Source organism: Schistocerca americana, chromosome 2 (genome assembly GCF_021461395.2).
Source record: "Schistocerca americana isolate TAMUIC-IGC-003095 chromosome 2, iqSchAmer2.1, whole genome shotgun sequence".
Classification (NCBI taxonomy): Eukaryota; Metazoa; Arthropoda; class Insecta; order Orthoptera; family Acrididae; genus Schistocerca; species Schistocerca americana.
This window is the reverse complement of record NC_060120.1, coordinates 183,401,665-183,418,880: the sequence shown is the minus strand read 5'-3', so window position 1 is coordinate 183,418,880 and position 17,216 is coordinate 183,401,665. Positions and strand designations below refer to the sequence as shown.

Here is a 17,216-nt window from a genome sequence, read left to right as displayed (position 1 = left end):
TCAGGGTGGGTGGCATACATTGAAGCGTAGTACATCATCTCTTCCTGGTGGTCAAACACCAGCAGTCTCGAAGCGCACACGGGCTCAATTCAATGCACAGAGGTATGACCCCAAATTGTTCCCCTCCCTGGCCACACCGTGGGAGGAATATCAGGCTAAGGATGGCAGCAGCTCTTATTCCCCCTGGTACCTTGTATGTTCAAGAGATGATGGGGAATTTTTCATGACGATGAAGCCTCAGTTTTTTGTGGAGCATTTAGAGGACAAATGTGGGGCAGTGGACGGCTTGTCCAAAATGAGATCTGGGTCAATCTTGATCAAAACAGCATCCTCTGCCCAGTCCCAGGTGTTACTCGCTTGTGACAAGTTGCGGGATATTTCTGTGACCATCACGCCCCATAAGAGCTAAATATGGTCTAGGGTATCTATATTTCACAAGGACCTGCTTTCGCAGCCCGATGGTGAGCTGTGCATGCAGGGTATGAAAGATAATGAGGTTGCCACTGGTGCCTTCATCGTGGCCTTTGAGGTTGATGCATTACCCGAGAAGGTCAAGGTGATGGTCTACCCCTGTGATGTAAAGCCCTATATTCCTCCCCCAATGTGGTGCTTTAACTGCTGGAAATTCAGCCATATGTCTTCCTGCTGTACTTTCAGCGTCACATGTTGAGATTGCAGACGCCCATCGTATCCCAATACTCAGTGTGCCCCGCCTCCCAGCTGTGGACAGCACAATTCACCTTACTCGCCTGACTGCAGGATTCTCCAGAAAGAAAGGCATATCATGGAGTGGAAGACCCTGGACCGATTGACCTACCCTGAGGCTAAGAGGAAATTTGAATGCCTACATCCTTCACATATGACATTGTCTTGTGCTCTCATTGCAACAGTTCTAGCCCCATCAGCTCCGCCGACCTCAGTCACCTCTTGGAGCCGGAAGACTACACCTGCCCCCTTGATGGTGGGGGGCATTTCCGTCCCTGTTGCTCGTGCACCACCTACTTTGGGAACAACACCTCCCAACCATCAGGGACGTCCATCCCCTCTTCTAAGCCTGAGAAGGGTAAGTCTTCTTCAGCTTCTCTCATTAGGAAGGGGTCCCTTGGGTCACTCCCTTCCCAGGTTTCTGCTAATGGGAAAGATGACACCCACCAGTAGCTGAAGAGCCCAAAAGCAGCTGGTCGTAGGGTTTCACGCTCATCCTCAGTCCCGGAAACTGAATTAGTGAAGTCCTCCCAGCCAGGGAAACCCAAGGAGGAGTGAGAGAAATAAAAAAAGAAGGTCCCAAAGACCAAGGCGATTGTGGTGGCACCCACACCACTGCTACCTACAAGCTCTGCATCTGCAGATGAGGTGGAGATTCTGGCGTCTGCTGAGGACCTAGATCTCGCCTAACCCTCAGACACGATGAATATAGACTGCTCAGGCAAAAAGTCGGTAGCAGCAGGTGACCTTGAGGTGTAAACTACCTCATTGAATGAATGTCCCATGATTTCCCAGTCTCACGATGACATCATCTTCCAGTGGAATCACGGCTGTTTTTTCCACCGTCTGGCTGTGCTATGGCGCCTATTAAGCTTTACACCTACTTTCTGCCTTGCCCTCTAGGAAACCTGGTTCCCGGCAGTGCGGACCCCTGCCCTCCGCGGCTATGAGGGATACTACAGGAACCGTAGCGACTACATTCGCGTGTCGGGTGGAGTTTGCGTTTACGTCCTAAACTCAGTCTGTGTTGAAACTGTGCCTCTTCAAACCCCTCTTGAAGCTGTGGCTGTCAGAATAAGGACGACGCAGGAAATAACTCTCTGCAATGTATATCTTCCTCCAGATGGTGCAGTATCCCTGAATGTATTAACTGCACTGGTTGGTCAGCTCCCTAAACCTTTCCTATTTTTGGGAGATTTTAACGCTCATAACCCCCTTGTGGGGTGACACCGTGCTTAACGAGGCAGAGATGTCGAAACTTAACTGTCTCAGTTCGACCTCTGCCTCTTAAATGCTGGGGGTGTCACACGCTTCAGTGTGGCTCATGGTAGTTACTCGGCCATTGCTTTATCAGTTTGCAACCCACGACTTTTCCCATCTATCCACTGGAGGGCACATGATGACCTGTGTGGTAGTGACCACTTCCCCATCTTCCTGTCACTGCCCCGGCGTCAGGCCCACAGGCACCTGCTCAGATGGGCTTTAAGCAAGGCGGGTTGGGAAGCTTTCATCTCTGCTGTCACTGTTGAATCTCCCCCACACAGTAACATCGATGTGATGCTTCAGCAGGTGACTACAGCAATCATTTCTGTGGCAGAAAACACGAACCCTCGTTCTTTAGGGTGCCCCTGGCGAAAGGCAGTCCCTTGGTGGTTGCCGGAAGTAGTTGAAACATTTAAGGAGCGTCGGCGAGCTCTACAGGGGCATAAGCTTCACCCTTCCTAGGAGCACCTCATAGGCTTGAAACGCCTCCGTTTTTGCGCATGTCCTTTGTCCCTTTGTGTTCTCCACTCTAATGCTTTTAGGCTGGATGTTCAAATGTGTCACAGAGTGGCTGGCTTTTCCTTTTTATTCTCGTGGTCAGCCAGCCACAGTCATTTGCTCTTATGTTTTTATCCCTTCTACCTGTTTCTTGCTTCTCTCTGTGATTTTCTTTTCCTATTTTGTCCATAGTAGTGTTGGTTGTCCTTCTGTCATTCTTCTGGTTCTTCCATTCTCCTGTTATTGTGCTGTACATCTCCTTTCTTTTCTTCTTTGCCTTGTGTAATTATTTTACCGGGACAAGGGACCGATGACCTCGCAGTTTGGTCCCTTCCTTCCTCCCCCTCCTTTAAACCAACCAGTCAACCAACTAATAGCTTCCACTCTCACAGGCATGTGTTCAATAAGGTGCTGGAAGGTTTCTTGGTGAATAGCTGCCCATTCTTCACTGAGTGTTGCACCGAGGAGAGATATCGATGTCGGTCGGTAAGGCCTGGCACGAAGTCGGCATTCCAAACCATCCCAAGGGGTGGTATTGTTGTGTAACCACTACGCCACAGGCCGTGCGTTATGAACAGGTGCTCGATCGTGTTGAAAGATGCAATTGCCATCCCCGAATTGCTCTTCAGCAGTGGGAAGCAAGAAGGTGCTTAAAACATAAATGTAGGCCTATGCTGTGATAGTGCCACGCAAAACAACAAGTCGTGCAAGACCCCTCCACGAAAAACACGAACACACCATAACACCACTGCCTCTGAATTTTACTGTTGGCACTACACATGCTGGCAGATGACGTTCACCGATCATTCGCCTTACCTGTACCGTGCCATCGGATCGCCACATTGTGTACCATGATACGTCCCTCCACACAATGTTTTTCCACTATTCAGTCATCCAATGTTTACACTCCTTACACCAAGCGAGGTGTAGTTTGGCATTTACTGGCTGTATGTGTGGCTTGAGCAGCTGCTCGACCATGGCATCCAAGTTTTCTCACCTCCCACCCAACTGTCATAGTACTTGCAGTGGATCCTGATGCAGTTTTTAATTCCTGTGTGATGGTCTGGATAGATGTCTGCCCATTACACTTTACGACACTCTTCAACTGTCGGCGGTCTCTGTCAGTCAACAGATGAGGTCAGTCTGTGCGCTTTTGTGCTGTACATGTCCCTTCATGTTTCCACTTCACTATCACATTGGAAACAGTGGACCTAGGGATTTTGTGTACAGACGTATTACACAAGTGACACCCAGTCACCTGACCACGTTCGAAGTCTGTTATTTCTGCAGAACAACACATTTTGCTCTCTCACGATGTCTAATGACTACTGAGGTCGCTGACGTGGAGTACCTGGCAGTAGGTGGCAGCACAATGCACCTAATATGAAAAACATATGTTTTTGGTGGTGTCCGGATACTTTTGATCACATAGTGTATCTTCTAGGAGAAGTTGTAGGGTCAGTTTTGCCCTGCATGTTCCTACGTTTCCCTGAAATCCAAACTGATCATCCCTGAGTTCGACTTCTACCAGTTTTTCCATTCCTTTGTAAGGAATTTGTGTTAGTATGTTGCAAATGTGACGTATTAAACTGGTAGTTCAGTAATTTTCATACCTATCAGCACTTGCTTTCTTTGCAATTGGAATTGTTATATTCTTCTTGAAGTATGAGGGTATTTGCCTTTCTCACACATCTTGCACACCAGATGGATGGAAGAGTTTTGTCATGACTGGCTCTCCTAACGCTATCAGTCGCTCCGATGGAATATGTTCTGTTCCTGAGCCTTGTTTTGACTTACATATTTCAGAGCTCTGTCAAGTTCTTCTCACAATATCATCTCCCCCATCTCAACTTCATTTGCATCCATTTATATAATATTGCTTTAAAGTTCATCTCCCTTGTATAGAACTTCTATATACTCCTTCCACCTTTCAGCTATCCGTCTTTGCTTAGCACTGGTTTTCCATCTGAGCTCGTGATATTCATAGACCTGCTTCTATTTTCCTCCTTAATTTTCCTGTAGGCACTTATCTACCTTTGCTCTAATGAAATTGCTTCTAAATCCTTAGATTTGTCCTCTTAGCCATTCCTGCTTAGCCTTTTGCACTTCCTGTCAATCTGACTTTTTAAATGTTTGTATTTCTTTTCGCCTGCTTCATTGCTGCATTTTTATACTTTCTCCTCTTATCAGTTAAACTCAGTATCTCTTGTATTATCCAATGATTTCCATTAGGCCTTATCTTTTTTTACCTATTTGATCCTCCACTGCCTTCATTATTTCATCTCTTAAAGCTACCCACTTGCCTTATGTTCCCTCTGAAGCTCTTGGCGGCCTCTGGTTGTTTCAACTTATCCGAGTCACGTCTTCTTAATTTCCTACCTGTTTCCAATTTCTTCAGTTGTACTCTACAGTTCATGAGAAATAATTTGTTGTCAGAGTCCACATCTGCCCCTGAAAATATCTTACAATTTAAAATCTACTTCCATTATATAATCAGACTAAAACCTTCCAGTGTTTCCAGGTCTCTTTCGTGTCCACAGCCAGCTTTTATGATTCTTAAACAAAGTGTTAGCAGCGATCAAATTATGCTCTGTGCAGAATTCTACCTTTCATTCCAATCCCTAAGTCCATATTCACATACTATTTTTCCTTCTCTTCCTTTTCCTAGTATCAAATTCCAGTTCCCAGTCACAGTGAAATTTTCGTCGTCTTTAACCATCTGAATAATTTCTTTTAACTCATTATACATTTCTTCAATCTCTTCACCACCTGTGGAGCTAATTGGCATATAAACTTGTACTATGGTCGTAGACGTGGGCTTCATCTCTATCTTGCTATGGTAATGCGTTCACTAAGCTGTTCATAATAGCTTACCATGTTCCTATTTTCTTATTCATTAGTACTGTTTCTCCTGCCACCAAACTTCACTAATTCCCACTATATCTAACTTTAATCGATCCATTTCCCTTTTTAAATTGTCTAACCTATCTGCCTGATTAAGGGATCTAACATTCCATGCTCTGAACTATAGAGTGCCAGTTTTGTTTCTGCTGACGATGACATCTTCCTGAGTAGTTGTCGCTCAGAGATCCGAATGGGGGACTATTTTACCTCTGGAATATTTTACCCCAGAGGACACCATGATCATTCAGTTTTACAGTAGAGCTGTATGCACTCGGGAAAAATTACAACTATAGTTTCTCCTTGCTTTCAACCATTTGCAGTACTAGCTCAGCAAGACTGTTTTGGTTGATGTTACAAGGCTAGATGTGTCAATCAGCCAGAGTGTTGCCTCGGCAACTACTGAAAAAGCTTCTGTCCCTCATGAGGAATGACATGTTTGTCTGGCCTCTCAACAGATACCTCTCCTTTGTTGTTGCACCTATGGTATGGCTACTGGTATCGCTGAGGCACAAAAGTCACCCCATAGTTCATATATGCACTAAAAGGTGAAGTGACAGCAGACATTAACATTACATCACTGTTCAAAGCCAATGATTCAAATCGGACATTCCTGTTGACCCCTCTGAGTCTTACAGCTCTGGACAAAGCATAGGAACGGACCATGACCAACGAACTTGGGAAATCACCAGCAGTTAAAATATCCATTTGTGAAAACTTTCATTGAAAAATAAGTTTGTTTTGAAAAGATTCATTTATGCAGTATAATGACCAGATAACATCATAGTAATTGTCAGTGCGAAAAAGATAAGTAATGTGGACAGTTGCAAGCATGGTTTTGTTGTGAAGGCTCTGTTAAGTGCAGAAACTGGATTTAAATTCTGACCTGCCACACTATATTAATCTGCTAAGAACTCTCACATTATCATCTGTCACTGAGCAGAGGGCTATATTTAATCTGGACTGTATAAACTGATTTACCATGCTACGAATTCTAAACAGTTTCAAACATAAATGGACTGGGCAGGCCAAATGTTAAATTGTGATACGCGATGTTGAGTAAAAATGAGTGATACCTGTGGAGAGAACATTATATTGAGTACAGAAAGCTGCATAAAACACGAAATTGGTGACAATGAAATATTTCTGGTGAACCTAATACTATATCTGAAGGACAATTAATGAGTGGTGGTGGTATATTCATCACAGGAAACAAGAAACTCAAATTAGCTGAGAGATAAACTGAAGATGCTTGCAAGATTGTGTGGCCAAGAATCTACATGAAGGGTACACATAAACTTGTCACTGATTGTATTGACCACTAGTCTCATCCCCAGATATAACTGAAAGTTAAACGCCTCTCTAGTAGGGTTGCGACTGATGTGGCCTTCTAAGGCCAGCGAGCACAGCCTTTTGGTGCTGATAGTGCCAATGGCTGAAAGCAAAAGGAAGCTACAGCTGTTACTTTTCGTGAAGACATGCAGCTCTACTGTCTGGTTAAGTGATGTGATCTTATTGATAAAATATTCTGGAGATAAAATAGTTCTCCATTTGGATCTATGAGTTGGGACTACTTAGAGTGGTGTCTTGACCAGGAAGAATAAAACTGGCATTCAACACATTGGAGTGTGGAATGTCAGATCCATTAATCAAATACTTTTGGATTAAAGGAGACCACACTCCAAAAAGTAGAAGTAAGTTGTCAATAGGCACATATAAAATACAGGAAAACTTGCTAGTTTTCTGAGTAATCCATTTTTGAGCTACAGTAAAATACACACAGAAAACATATACTCACATTTCGCCAGCCAGCAATGTTTAGGATGTAGGGGCATAGGCGCTTTGTGTGTGTGTGTGTGTGTGTGTGTGTGTGTGTGTGTGAAAGCTGACAAGTTTCCTTTCTTGTGTGTATATATCTATGATTCAAATGTTTGTGTTTTTCGGTGAGTGGCGTTCTTTAACCAAAAGTATTTACATTCTACAACTTTCATACAGTAGATCCCTTAATCAGGTAAGTAGGTCAGAAGATTTAAAAAGGGAAACAGATAGATTATAGTTACTTATGACGATGGGAATTAGTGGTATTCAGTGGTAGGGTGTACAGGTTTTTGGTCAGGGGAGTACAGGGTTATAAATACAAAACTACACAGAGTTAGTGCTGGAGTAGGTTTAATAATGAATAAGAAAATAGGAATCTGAGAGAGCTGCTATGAGCAGCATAGTGAACATTATCATAGCCAAGACAGACCACAGCCAACATCCACCATAGTAGTAAAAGTTTATAATGTAACTATGTTTGCAGATGAAGATGAGATGTAACTAATGTATGATGAAGCAAAAGAAATTATTCAGATAGTTAAGCAAGACAAAAATTTACTTGTATTGCGGACTGGAATTTGGTAGTAAGAAGTACGAAGGAAGGAAAAATAATTGGTGAATATGGGCTGGCAAAAAGGAATGAAAGGAGGAAGTCACATAGTAGAATTTTGCACAGAGAATAATTTAATCATCAGCAACACTGTTTAAAAATCATGAAAGAAGGTCATATATGTGGAAGAGACCTGGAGACACTGGAAGATTTCAGATTGATTATACAGTAGTAAGACAGGGATTTAGGAGCCATATTTTAAACTGTAAGACATTTTCAGGGTCAGATGTGGACCCAGACCACAATTTATTGGTTATGAACTGTAGATTAAAAATGAAAAATTTAGAGAGAGGTAGGAAATCAAAGACTGGGATCTTCATAGGTTAAAAGAACCAAAATTTGTTGACAGTTTCAAGGGGAACATCAGACAACGGATGTCTGATGCAGGAGAAATTAATACATTAAAAGATGGGTGAACGGCTTTAAGAAATGAAATAATGAAGGCAGCACAGGATCAAATAGGTCATAAGATAAGGCCTAGTAGAAATCGTTGGATGTCACCAGCAGTATCCAATTTAATTGATGGTAGGTGAAAATATAAAAATGCAGTAGATGAAGAAGGTGAGAGGGAATACAAACATCAAAGAAATAATACAGAAAGAAACTGCAAAATGTCTAAGTAGGAATGGCTAGGGGACAAATAAAAGTCTATAGAAGTATGTGTAAATGGGGTAAGGGTAGATACTACCTATAGGCCTTTGGAGGAAAGAGAAATAGCTGTATCAATATCAAGAGCAGAGATGGCAAAGTTACAAGGAATGTACAGATAGGCTGTACAAGGGAAATTCAAAGACAGTATTATAGAAAGGGAAGAGGAAGTAGATGAAGATAAGATGTGAGATAAGATACTGCAAGGAGAATTTGAAAGAGCACTGGCCTCTGGAATATATGATATTCCCTCTGAATTGCTGATATCGTTGGGAGAACCAGCCACGACAAAACTATTTCACATGATATGCAAAATAAATGACAAAGGAGGGAAATACCCATAGACTTCAGGAAGAATTTAACAATTCCAATCACAAAGAAAACAGGTGCTGATAGTTGTGAATATTACTGAACTGTCAGTTTAATAAGTCATTGTTTACAGAAGTACAATATTGCTGTGCCGGTGTTGTACCACCGTAGTTTGACGCACTATTCCTTTGGACATGCACGCATGCAATAAGATATTTATCCACTGACACCAGGCAAGTGACTTTCAATTAGAATGTCTCCTCCCTTGTATGAGAATAAATAATGAATGTGTAAGTACAGGTTATAGATACGTGGTTGACAACATGTGGAAGTTTGGGTCTGGCCATGAGTCGTGTTCGGAAAGCCCAAGAGTATGGTGACTGCTCCCAACAAGTGAGAAACTCGGGTTAGATCTCAGTCCAGCCCAGATTTTCATTGTCGTCATTCCATTTTACAGCTGATGGTTGTCCATATTTGCAACTGTGAATACATTTCATGTACTTATAAAAGAATGGAAAAACTAGTTGAAGTCGACCTTGGGGAAGGTCAGTTTGGCTTCCGGAGGAATGTTGGAACACAGAAGTTTAGCGAAAGGTTAACCTGCATTTGTATCTTTTGTAGATTTAGAAAAAACTTCTGACAATGTTGAATGGAACACACTCTGAAATTCTGAAGATAGCAGTGATAAAATACAGAGAGTGAAAGTTTGCATACAGTTTGTACAGATTTAGACTGCAGTTATGAGTCAAAGGGCATGAACGGGTTGCAGTGGTTGACAGGGCAGCAAGACAGGGTTGTAACCTATCCCTGATGTTGTTCAAGCTGCACGTTGAGCAAGCAACAAAGGAAACCAAAGGAAATTTTGGAGAAGGAATTAAAATTCAGGGAGAAGAAATAAAAACTGTAAGATTTTCCGATGACATAGTCCTGTCAGAGATGGCGAAGGACTTTGGAGAGTATTTGAGTGGAGTGGGTAGGAGAGGATGATATAAGATGAACAACAACAACAAAAGTGAAACAAGGTAATGGAATGTATTAAAATTAAATCAGCAATGCTCAGGGAATTAGAGTAAGGAATGAGACACTGTAGATAAGTTTTGCTATTTGCAGAGTAAAATAACTGATGGTGGCTGAAGTATAGGGGATATAAAATGCAGACAGGCAATGGCAAAAGGCGTTTCTGAAGAAGGATGTCAGTGACAAACAGTGATGTAAAAGAGGAATGTCTGTGTGTAACATGTCAATGAAACAACAGACTGGCCAGATGAATGCCTGTAAGCAGGTGCATTACTGCTGATAAACTACTGTAGAATTCATCATGAGTCACGGACCTGCATACCAGGTGTACCGATAGGAAATGAGCTTTTTTTGTGAAAATGAAACACTAATTTGGAATTGAAAAGTAGAAACATTTTATTCAAAGTACTGACCATTGACTTCTATACATTTTGACCACCTTTCTGGCAATTTGTGGACACCATGTCAATAGAAATGTTCGTCTTTTGAAGCAAACCAATCAGACACCCAATTTTCGACTACTTTGTAGGAATCGAAGTGTTCCTCAGCCAATGCGTGTCCCATTGATGAGATCAAATGGTTGTCGGAAGGGGCCAAGTCTGGTGAATACGGCGGGTGAGGCAGCAGCTCCCTGCCAAGTGTTTTGACTGTATCCTGAACCAGTTTTCCTTTATGTGCCAATGCATTGTCGTGTAAAAAAATTACTTTGCTATGTCTTTTGGCCCATTCTGGTCTTTTTTTCGATCAATGCATAGTTCAAATTGATCATTTGTTGTCTGTAGCGACTAGTTTTCAGTTTCACTGGGTTTTAGAAGCTCATGATACACCACACCTTCCTGATCCCACCAAACACAGGGCATTGACTTCTTGTCGAATCAATCTGGTTTTGCAGTCGATGTTGATGGTTGTCCTGGATTAACCCATGATTTTTCCCATTTAGGATTCTTAAAATAAATCCATTTTTCATGACCAGTAACAATTCGATGCAAAATTTGACAAATGGTTTTTCGGTTTTCCATCTGTCTTTCTTTCAATTCATGTGGCACCCATTTTCCACTCTTTTGGATCTTTCCCATAGCTTTTAAAAGGTTAGAAATTGTTTGTTGTGCAACATTTAGCATTGCTGCCATTTGCTTCTGACTCAAAGTATCATCTTCATCCAATATTGCTTGCAATTCGGTGTCTTCGAACTTTTTTGGTGGTCTTCCACATTCTTAATTTCTTACATCAAAATCATTATTTCTGAACCATTGAAACCATCTTTTGCATGTTGCTCTGATAGAGCATGATCACCATATGCCTCGACAAGCATTCGATACGACTCTGCAGCACTTTTTTTCAAATGAAAACAAAAAATTAATGCTTTCCTCAAATCATCACTTTCTGGTACAAAATTTGACATTGTTAACACGGTGAAAACATATGATGTTGTTTGTTCCATGACATGATGTATACTAAATATCTTTGACAGATATCATACCAACCAAACAAACAAAAAATTAAGGCTCGTTCACAACAAATGTTCCCTATCGACACATTTGTATCTTAACACTCATTTCATACCGGTACACCTGGTACAATATCATCCACAATAGCCCTGGCTGTAGGAAGGTGTGTAACCAATGGGTACCACGTAATTGTCTGGTAGCCACAAGTGCAAAAAACAAGCAATGTCTTGGGAGCACTGTAGATTTACTCTGACTGTAAAGTTTACTGTAGGTTGATTCTTATTCTTAGTTTTCTGGTCATTGTAAGAATGAGCCTGAGACTGCCAGCCAGAAAACATACAGTTTGTCTTGACTCATTACCATCGTCACCACACCTCCATGACCTCATTGCCGTCTGAAACTTTCTAATCGCCACAAACATTCTTTGCAGTGTCTAAACAAGTGAAAAATTGATGGTATCAAGTGCAGGATGTATGATGGATGTTTCAACACTTCAAATATCGGTTTGACTGGTTGCATCCTATGTCCTCTATTGTTTGTTGGGTGTATTCCAGTCTGTCTTCTCCTAAAGTTTTTACTCTCTACTGCTCCTTTTTCTACCATGGAAGTTATTCCCTGATGTCGTAATGCATATCCTGTAATTCTTTGCCTGGTCCTTGTCAGTGTTTTCTGTATGTTCCTTCCTTCATCAATTCTGCGGAGAACCACCTAATCCTTATCTGTCAACATAATCTTCAATATCCTTCTATAGCACCACATCTCAAACACATTGATTCTCTTCTTTCCCAATTTTCCCACAGTCTGTCGGTCACTGCCATACAGTGTGTAATATGCACTTCCTCTGGCTGCAATGTAACTACTCCTGTTCAGCTTTGTGTTTTCAGATATTCTTTTTGTTATATTTTTTCACATAAAGTATCACTTATTATCAGTTAGGTGCTCAAATGGTTCAAATGGCTCTGAGAACTCTGGGGCTTAACATCTGAGGTCACCAGCCCCCTAGAACTTAGAACTACTGAAACCTAACTAACCTAAGGACATCACACACATCCATGCCCGAGGCAGGATTTGAACCTGCAACCATAGCAGTCGCGCAGTTCCGGATTGAAGTGCCTAGTTAGGTGCTCACCTGAGTAATTTTGTCTCTACTACTGTTTCATTTGTCACTTGTCTCAAAATAAATGGGAAAGCCAGGCCTAATTTGTGTTCTCCTCGTAGCCGTGAAACTGAACAGATGCAAACTGGTGCACTCTTTTCTTTGTACCGTATTTGTCAAATAAGTCGATGAGTCTTACAGTATGTTGGGTTTTACTACATTATTCGTTAAACCTCTTAATAAGTTTGCGTTTTATCAAGGAGAAGAAAGAGAACGTTGACAAAACACAGCCACAAGAGTTCTTCTGCCGGTCTCAGTAACAGTAATAGAAATAGCTGTAAGATAAATACTGTACTCCAAATGTACATTCTTGGCACTAGTAAACATCTTTTGGCCGTGAATGCCATTTTTGCCTGTGTTAGTCTGTGTTTTGCTTCCTCCATGTTTCATCCATCCTGTATTATTTTGCTCTCAAGGTAACAGAATTTCTGCACTTTGTGTAGCTTCTCGATGTATAAGTTGAACAGTAGGAACATAAGATTGCATCCCAGTCTTACAAATTTTTAATCTTGGTACCTCATTATTGGTCTTCCATTCATATTGTTCCCTCTTGGTTTTTGTACACTTTGTATATTGCCTTGCTTCCCCTACAACTGACTACTATTTTTCTCAGTATTTCAAATATCTTGCACCATTTTACATTGTTGAACACTGTTTCTAGGTTGACAAATCCTATGAAGGAAGGTGTCTTGATTTTTCTTAACTCTTATTTCCATTACCAAGCTTGCCAGGACTGCCCCTGTGGTGCCTTTATCTTTCCAGAAGCCAAACTGATTGTCACCTAAAAAGTCCTATTTTCTTTTCCGTTTTGTATATTATTCTCGTCAGCAACTTGGGTGCATTAGCTGTTAAGCCGATAGTGCGATGGTTCTCACACTTATCTGCTCTTGCTTTCTGTGGGATTATGTGGGTGATATTTTTTGAAAGTTTGATGCTGTGTCTCCTGTCTCACAGTTTCTACACAACAACTTGAATAGTCTTTTGGTTGCCACTTCCCCCAATGATTTTAGAAATTCTGAAGGAATTTTGTTCCATATTTAATAGGAATTTTGTTCCATATTTAATTGATTGTTTTTTCATTTAATTAAGTGTACTGATTCTCTCCTTAGCTCATACAGAACAGTATTTTGGTGTAGTCTTCTCTTGCCTTAAACATTTTTGCACTTTTTTTCATCAATCAATTTAAGTGTTTCTTCTGTTACCCAAGGTTTCTTTGCAGTCACTTTCCTTGTACCTACATTTATCTGTGCAACTCCTGTATTTTCCCATTTTAATTATGTTCATTTCTCTTCAATTGAGCTATGTATAATGGTATTTATCAGCACCGTATCTACAGCCTTACAAAACTTCAGATGTGTCTTATCATTACTGCTTTAACAAGCCACTTATTCCCACATTGATTCTTTTAGATGAGTCTCTTAAAATTCAGTTTACTCTTCTTCATTACTAAATTATGATCCAAGCCTACATCTGTTCCTAGATACAATTTACAATTCTGTATCTGCATATGGAATCTTTGTCTGCTCATGATGTGATTCAGGCCTTTTCCAAGGATACCACCTCCTCTTGTATTTTTTGAGCTATTACTAGCTGAATTTTTTTTGTTGAACTCGATTAGCTTTTCTCCTCTCCCATTCCTACTACTAAGCCTATATTCTCTCATAACTTTAACTCTTCTATTCCTTTCCCTACTGCCATGTTCTATTTCCTTGTGATTATTAAATTTTCAACTCTCTTTAATTACTGTTATGCCTTTTCGATTCCATCATAAACTTCCTCTCTGTCTCTTCATCTTCCTCATGTAATGGTGACATACAATTAGAATTGTTGTTGTTGGATTGCTGTTGATTCTGGTGAGAATATCTATCGCTAAACTGTCCACATAGTTCACTCTTTGCCCTGGCTTGCTATTCATAATGTATTCTGCTCCCATTTTCTCATTTTCTGCTGCTGCTGCTGATGCTGATATTACCATACATTTCTGTCTTCTTCCAAAATGGAAAGAATGTTTCCCTTCACTGACCCCTATCATATCTAGACTGAGCCTTTGCATTTCCCTTTTCAGATTTTCTATCTTGCCAATCACATCCAAACATCTGACATTCCTTGCTCAGACTCCTGTGATGCTACACTTTCATTGATTATTCAGTCTTTTTCTCATGGTCACCTCCCCTTGGCAGACCACACCTGGAGAATCAAGCAGGGGACTAATCTCCAGTCTTTTGTCAATGGAGGGATCATCGTGACACTTTTCAATTGTAGGCCTTGTGTCCTACTGATACATATGATGTATATTTAATGCAGTGGTTCAGTTGCCTTCTGCATCCTTATACCATTGTTCATTGCTGATTCTTCCACATTTTATGGGCAATTTCCCACCCCTTAAATCAAGTGGTTATCCTGAAAAACTGTTTGCTCCTTTGTCCTCCTTGACAAGGCCATTGGCAGAATGAGGGTGGCTCCTTATACCAGAAACCTGTGTGGCCACCGTTGCTGATGATTTTTATTCAAAACTTAAGCAGTGTCTGGGATCAAACCTTGGATGCAAAATGTTTTGGTCACTACTTCAGATGCCCACTTGAGGTGTAGATAATTGTGAAAACATGCTTGATACCTTAGCAGCGAATAATCCTGAGCAAATAGGGTGCATCATGACGGATACAGAGATTATTTGATCACAAGGCCATTGTAGCAAGACGGAGTACCATAAACATCCAAACCCTCCAAAAATAAAATGTACCTATTCAAGAAAGTAGATAAAAATTCACTCGACACCTTCCCAAGAGACAGTCTCCACTCCTTACAATCTGTCTGGATTAAGTTCAAAGAAATAGTGTCAGTGGTGGTTGAGAGATGTTACTAAATAGAGAGATATTTATGAAATAAATTAAGATGAGACGTTACTGATCCCACATGGTACACAAAAGAGGTCAGAGCACTGTTGCAGAAATCATAAAAAAAAGCGTGACATTTAAAAGAATGAAAAATTTCCAAGACTGGTGATGTTTTACTGAAGCTCGAAATGTACCGTAATGTGGACTTTAACGGGAGAAGCCTTTAATAGTTTCCATGACAGAACTGTCTTAAAATCGGGCAGAAAATCCAAAGAGATTCTGATTGTATGTGAAGCACACCAGTGACAAGAGAATCAGTACCTTCAGTGACATTACCACTGAAGCAGAGTTACTAAACATGGCTTCTGAAATTCTTTCACCAAAGAAGATGAAGTAAATGTTCCAGAATTTGAATCAAGAGCAGTTGTCAACTTGAGTAACTCATTGTAGTGAAGCAGCTTAAATCAATTAATAAAGGAAAGTGTTCTAGTCCAGATTGTATATGAATTAGGTACACCCTTATCAATCTTATGCAACCGCTTGTTCAATGAAAGATCTGTACGTAAAGGCAGGAAGGTTAACAGGTCACACCTATATTCAAGAAAGGAAACTAGTAATCCACTGAATTATGGACCCATATCACTACCTAATGTCAATGTGAAGTAGCATTTTGGCCTATATACTATGTTCAAACAATATGGATTACCTCGAAGAAAACAATCTATTGACAAATAGTCAGCACAGTTCCAGAAAATATCATCCTTGCGAAACACAAGCAACTCGATTCACATGAAGTGCTATTGACAGGTGATCTCAAATTGATTCCATATCTCCGGATTTCTAGAAGACTTTTGACACTGTTCCTCACAAGACACTTCTAAATCAAATTGCTTGCCTTCAGAGTATTGTCTCTGTTGTGCGACAGGTTCATGATTTCCTGGCTGAATGGGAACACTTCGAGGAAACTTATGGAACATGACCAAATAATGATATCTGGCTTTCCCCGAGAAAGTTTTATCGACCTCTGCTGTTCCTAATTTGTATAAATGATTTATAAGACTACCTGAGCAGCCATCTTAGACTGTTTACTGTTGATGCCATTATTTACCATCATGTTAAGTCATCAGATGATTAAAAATTTGCTGCAAAATGATTTAGATAAGATCTCTCTATGGTGCAAAAAGTTGCAATTTACTTTAAATAATGAAAAGTTGAAGTCATCCACATGAGTACTAAAAGGAATCCACTAAATTTCAGTCATATGATAAATCACACAAATATAATGCTGTAAAATCAAATATATACTTAGGGATTACAGTTATGAATAACTTAAATTGAGACGATCAAATAGCTAAAGTTGTGGGGAAGGGATTACAGTTATGAATAACTTAAATTGAGACGATCAAATAGCTAAAGTTGTGGGGAAAGCTAACCAAAGACAGTGATTTATTGTCAAAACAGTTAGAAAATGCAACAGGTGAACTAAAGAGACTACCTGCACTACATTTGTCTGTCCTCTTTGGGAGTATTGCTGCAGGGTGTGGGATCCATCGGAGACCAGAGGGCTTTCAAAAAGTTCAGACAAGGGTAGTTCATTTTGTATTATCATGTAATAGGGGGGAGAGTGTCAGGGATATGGTACGTGAGTTAGGGATGGCATTCATTACAACGAAGGCATTTTTCATTGCAGGAGGATCTTTTCCCAAAATTTTAAACGTAAATTCTCTCCTCTGAATTAAAAAACCACGAAGTTGGCCCCTATCTACACAAGGAGAATTATCATCATAAGAAGGTAAGAGAAATCAGAACTTGCACAGAAAGATTAAAGTGTTGATTTATCCCTAGTGCTGTTCGAGAATGGAGTAGTGGAGAAATAGCTTGAATGTGGTTCAATGAACCCTCTTCCAGACACCTAATTGTGAATTACAGAACAGTTATGTAGATACAGGTACAGGCAAGTTAAAGATGCTACCTCTAGACAGTGGATAATAGCTTCCTCAAGAGCATGA

At 40.6% G+C, this 17,216-nt stretch overlaps 1 protein-coding gene across 3 annotated transcripts in view; it reads left to right on the top strand.

Moving 5' to 3' along the window:
- The window catches only part of LOC124594980 (ATP-dependent DNA/RNA helicase DHX36), a 248,689-nt gene that overhangs the window by 3,825 nt on the left and 227,648 nt on the right, over positions 1-17,216 (top strand). The gene's annotated exons all lie outside the window — the stretch shown is intronic.